The 5,963-nt window shown below is 38.9% G+C and overlaps 1 long non-coding RNA gene across 1 annotated transcript; it reads left to right on the plus strand.

The window, feature by feature from the left end:
• The first annotated feature begins 537 nt into the window (after positions 1-537).
• LOC132542068 (uncharacterized) lies at positions 538-5,500 on the plus strand. Its single transcript, XR_009553214.1, has 5 exons — positions 538-558; positions 688-768; positions 1,371-1,511; positions 2,807-2,863; positions 5,167-5,500. It is a non-coding gene; the product is annotated as an uncharacterized LOC132542068 (long non-coding RNA).
• Positions 5,501-5,963: the final 463 nt, after the last annotated feature.

Below are 5,963 nucleotides of genomic sequence, written 5' to 3' on the forward strand. Positions count from 1 at the left end.
GAGAAAACCAGCAGGTCAACGCTTAGAGGAAATTAATCAACATTAAAAAATGTGATGGAGGAGAACCAATTTTACATGGATATTATTATCATTACTTAAAGAACAAATGAGCACTACTCAGAGTTCTGCAGTTAGGCATCTCTTTTTGCTTGGACTGAAATATCCTTTGGAAATCTTGGTCAGCTAGACATGCCCTAGGCACTGGTCTAAACAGGCCCCTTTTGAAAGCTGGTCACTGCCTTCTGTCCCGGAAGGCTGGCCGACTCACAAAATCGCTTCTGCTTCACTCTGGCTGTTCCATGGCTGTGGTGAGACTCTGTGACTAGGGAAGCTGTAATACGTCAGCAGTCTTGCATTCAGTCTTTTTTTGAAATGAGCATACTATGGGGCAAGCCCTGTATTTAATTGTGAATGCACCAAAGTTGTAACAATCCCAGTGTATCACTAAGCACCACATAAATGGTACGGATAAGCCAACATCTCTTTGCAAGAAGAAAATGCTTTGAGTCAGAGTTCGGTTGCTGTAGGGGAGAAGTCAAGCAAAATTTTCTGCAAGAGGTAGAGTTTGAGCCTGGCTTTGGATAGGATTTCATTAGGAAGAATATAGAGAACAGTAAGAACATTTTCAGAGAATGAAAAGCCAGCTTCACTTTCAAAGTTTCATTGATTACATTTTCTTCTGCCCAGGGCATCTAACCCTCAATTGATCCCAATCCAGAGCTGTCTTGAAATAGAACTTCAGCCTGAACTCTAACCTATCAATCTCTTGTGAGTGTTCATCAGACACTGTGCGTTTTGCACAGTGATTAGCTCTATCCTGTTTGCAGAGGGGGGTGTACGGTGGGGAGCGTTAAGAGTGACTGTATGGGGCCGGTGGTGGCGCACCTGGCTGAGCACACATGTTACAGTGCACAAGGGCCCAGGTTTAAGCCCCCAGTTCCCACCTGCAGGGGGAAAGCTTCACAAATGGTGAAGCAGGGTTGCAGGTGTCTCTGTATCTCTTCTTCTCTATTTCCCTCTTCCCTCTCAATTTCTGACTGTCTCTATTCTATAAATAAATAAAAGATAATAAAAAAAATTTTTTAAAGAGTGATTGTATCTTTTAGGTCATACAGTTGGAGGAGTTGCATTGCTATCAGTGAAGCAAGAAACATTTAAGGTTGTAAGCTATTTAAGGGAAAGATTCTGAGTTCAGTTTTGACTGCACTGAATTTGAAGTAACTTGGAGACAGTTGATGGAGTAACTTTAATGATCCTTCAGTTTTTTTTTTAAGTATAGATTGCTATAATCTCTTTGCTGCTTTCATCTATTTGCAAAAAGCAGCAAAATTTACAACTAGCACAATAAACATATATTACTTTAAAAGTAGAAAAGGTTTGGACTTCCGGAGACATGACAATAGAGTAGCCGCAGCTGTTTTGGCCCTCTCTGGTCAACTAGGAAAATCAATGAAAATCACCTGGAAGCTCAACAAAGTACAAGCTTTCTTCAGAAACTTACCAAGCCATGGGTGAGTACAGATACATGTGATTTGTGGACAGAAGAGGGGTGAAGGAGAGATTGCCAGGATTAAAGGCCATACTCAAGGACAGCTTGTCTAACTAGGAGAGTGGTATATGAAAAGAAGAAGTAAATGAATTCCAGATGATCAATATTAGGGTAGAACAAGGGAAACAACAACAACAGGGGAACCCAGACACAGGAAAGGGAAGAGAAAATGTTAAAGTGGAGAAGCAATTACGGAAGCCAGACCTTCCACCTTCTGCATCCTATAAAGACTTTGGGTCCATACTCCAAGAGGGGTAAGTGTAAGGGGAAGATGACCAGAAGGCTCTAAACTTCAATTCCATCATGACCAGGAGAGAAAAGGGGGGGGGAAATGAAGGATACTCAGAAGTAGCAGGTGTGACATAGAAAGGAAGAGAAGGCAGCATCACAGAAAAAATTGGCAAGTATATATAAATATACATATAGAAATAATAGTCAACCCATATCTGTGACCTCTGGAGAACTAATGTACTTAACAATGGAGGGGAATGAAGACATAGAACTCTGGTGGGGGGAAGGATGTGGAATTATAACCCTGTTATTGTTTTAATTTCCTTACTGGGGGAGTAATGTTTTACAGTCAACAGTAAATACAATAGTTTGTACATGCATAACATTTCTCAGTTTTCCACATAACACTACAACTCCTACTGGGTCCTCTGTCATCCTTTTCCAGGACCTGTACTTTTTAAAAAAAAAGATTCTATTTATTTTTTAATGAGAAAGATAGGAGAGAAAGAACCAGATACCATTCAGGTACATGTGCTGCTGGAGATTAAATGTGGGACCTCATGCTTGAGAGTCCAGTGCTTTATCTACTGTACCATCTCTTGGATCACTCCTCTGTTATCTTATAATTTTGTAAGTCAATATTAAATTACTAACAAAACTAAAAAAATAGAGTGACAACAGTCCAATGTCAGTGACCAAGGCCAACTTGAAAAACACTCTTGTAGGTATTGTAAATTAGTCACAATATTCATGATAACCACAAAACAAAATAAAGCACAAAGACAAGTAGGAAACATATGTATATATGTACATACAAGACCATCCACATAAAAAGACAAACAGAAACACATAGGAAAAGAGGGAACAAGAACATAATGTAACCTTGAAACCGAAACCAGAATGGCTATAAGCAAACCACATTTATTAATCATCACCCTAAATGTGTATGGCTTAAATTTGCTAGTCAAAAGATTCAGGGTGACTGAATGGATTAAAAGGCAAGACCCATCTGTTCTTTGTTTCCAGGAAACACACATCCAAAAGAAAGACAAACAGAAGCTCTGGGTGACAGGAATGAACAAGGTATGTCAAAACAATAATGCAAATAAAAGGGCAGGAATAACACTTCTAATATTAGATAAATTAGACATTCAGGCAAAGAAGGTGAAAAGTGACAGATATGGACACTACATATTGATTAAAAGATCAATCGAATAATAATGTGATTATAGCAATAACTATCTATTATCTTCTTAAACCCTAAGACAGCAGGAACCTTCCACTTCCTCTATAGAGCCTATAATTCCCCCAATCCTGGAACCTCTAGGTTGGGGCTCACTTTAATGCATGCTTCTCTCAGTTCATACCAAATGATATTGCATCTGCCGATCCCAACCTAATCAACACAACGAGTACCACCTCAGCATGCTTCACTTCAGACAGTGTCCAGAGACTTCAGGTGTGGGATGTCAACCCTTCAGCTTCATTACTCGGGTGAGACCTTTCCTTTCATGGTATTCTCTGATTTCATTCCAGGAGGTTCACTTCCTGACAAAGTCCCAAAACCTAGATATAGACCAGGTCCCATAAGATAGAGCATATATTCACATGTATCCATAAATTTGGGCAAAATATATACCTGAAAGCAAAAATACACAATAGTTTGTAGTTAGTCAGTATAAATTTCATAATGAAATAGTGTCTATTTAGACTTAGATACCCTCCTTACCTACTTCCTATTACAGTTCTCTCACTCACTCCAAAGCTAATCTTATCAAAGCAAGGACTGCTAAAGTTGAATAAGGGCAAAAGACTGGCATGCTTTAATGATGACTCTTTAGTCACTGTCAGGCCAACCCATCAGTTGGGGCTCTAGCTGGGGAGTCCTGAGATTCCCAAACAGACATGATGGGCCTAGAACTCAAATAAATCCCTCTCTCCATTATTACTACTCATTTCTATCAGGAACAACACAATAGACCCCTTTGTGGGCCCCCATAGGACCTTGCCCTCAACTTGGATCAACAACGGTAGAGAATGTCCCATTCTCCGAAGGGAAGATGGACAACATACTCTATGCTACACCTGAGGAAGATGGGTTGATATTGGGGCATCTTGGAATGTTCCTACTCATGACCACAGAATGTGAGCTCAGATCTACAGGGATGCAGAGGTCACATAGGCGCGTAAGCTGAATATGGGCCCCAGATCACATCAAAAGGATGGGGTTTACAGCCAACAATATTTATACCCCTTTCCCATATTAGAGAGCTACTCTATTCCCTGGTCCAGCTTTCTGGTCCTTTTCCCAGCCATGACATCATCTCCCCAGACAATAACTTGGATCCACATGCATATCAGATTTCATGCTCAGGGGAAAAAAGAAGAGGAAAAAAAAAAAAAAAACTAGGATAGCCACAGGCCCTTTGGAATATAACTACTAAAATATAATATTTATATAATATAATATATAAATATAATATTCATACTTATATAAAATATACTAAAGTAAAATATGCCTACTAGCTATCTACAAAATGGAGGACCCCCAACTCTTCATCTGCACTATTTCAGCTTTTAGGTCCATGACTGATCAACAATTTGTTTGGCTTTGTATGTTAACTCTCTTTTCAACCACCAGGTGCCAGATGCTAGCATGATGCTGACTAGACTTACCTGGACCTGTCAACGCAACACCCATGTTCAGTGGAGAAGCAATTATAGAAGCCAGACCTTCCACCTTCTGCATCCCATAAAGACCATTTATGACAAACCCACAGCTAACATTATTCTCAATAGGGAAAAGCTGAAAACGTTCCTCTTAAAATCAGGACCCAGAAAAGGATGTTCAATAGCTCCACTGTTATTCAAAATAGTTCTTGAAGTTCTTGCCACTGCAAGCAGACCAGAAAGAGATATCAAAGGTGTACAGATTGGGAAGGAAGAACTCAAACGATTCCTATTTGTTGGTGACAGATATTACAGATATAAACTCCAAAGACTCCACCAAAAACAATAACAAAAAAAAAAACCAGCAAAAACCAAAAAACACCAGAAATAATAATTTCAGTAGAGTAGCAGGATACAAAATCAATACACATAAATCTGGGTCATTTCTATATACAAACAAACAGAAGAAATAAAAATAAAACATCAATCCCATTTACAATTAAACCCCAAAAGGTAAAACAGCTTGGAGTAAATTTCATGAAGGAGGTGAAAGACCTTTACTGTGAAAACTATAGGACATTGTTAGAAGCAATAGAGAAGGACACATAGAAGTGGAAGAACATTCCTTGTTCCTGGATGGGAAGAATAAACATTATATTAAAATGGCAAGTCTACCAAAAACAATCCCTTTAAAAATTCCAATGTCATTTTTTAAGCAAATTGAACAAATAGCCCAAAAGTTTGTGTGGAACTACAAAAGGCCATGGATTACCAAACCACTTCTGAGAAAAAAAGGTAAATTGTGGAGGTATCGCACTCCCCTACTTCAGTTTATACTACAAAGCAATGGTAATAATAATAATAATAATAAACCCATGGCACTGGAATAAAAAAGACACTTGGATCAATGGAGCAGAATTGAAAGCCTAGAAATAAGCCCACATATATGTAACCATCTATTATAAGGCAAAGGGATCAAATCAAATTCAATGAGGTAAAGAAGGGTCTTCAGGAGATGGTACTGAGAAAATTGTACAACCACAGACTGGACAGTGCAAGCTAGATCACCACCTAACACCATACACCAAGAAAAAGTCAAAATGAAGTAAAGATCTAGATATTAGGCCAGAAACTCTAAAATTTATTTAAGAAAATGTCCATGAAACTTTGCAGGATCTTCACAGCTAAGATGTATTTGTAGACTCCACTCCCTGGGCATGGAAAATGAAAACTAGGGTAAATAAATGGGATTATACACATTGAATACAAACTATGCAAGGTTAACCAGGCAACCCAGTAAACAGGCTGGGTCCTACACATGTGTGATTTTTTCACTTTCAGGCCAAATTTTTAATCCTTTTTTATTTTTTTCTATTATCTTTATTTGTTTATGAGATAGAGATAACCAGAAATTGAGAGGAAGGGGAGATAGGGAGAGAGACAGGACACCTGCAACCCTGCTTCACCACTTGTGAAGCTTTCAGGTGGGGGTTGGGGGCTTGAACCCAAGTCC

This window comes from Erinaceus europaeus, chromosome 1 (genome assembly GCF_950295315.1).
Source record: "Erinaceus europaeus chromosome 1, mEriEur2.1, whole genome shotgun sequence".
NCBI lineage: Eukaryota > Metazoa > Chordata > Mammalia > Eulipotyphla > Erinaceidae > Erinaceus > Erinaceus europaeus.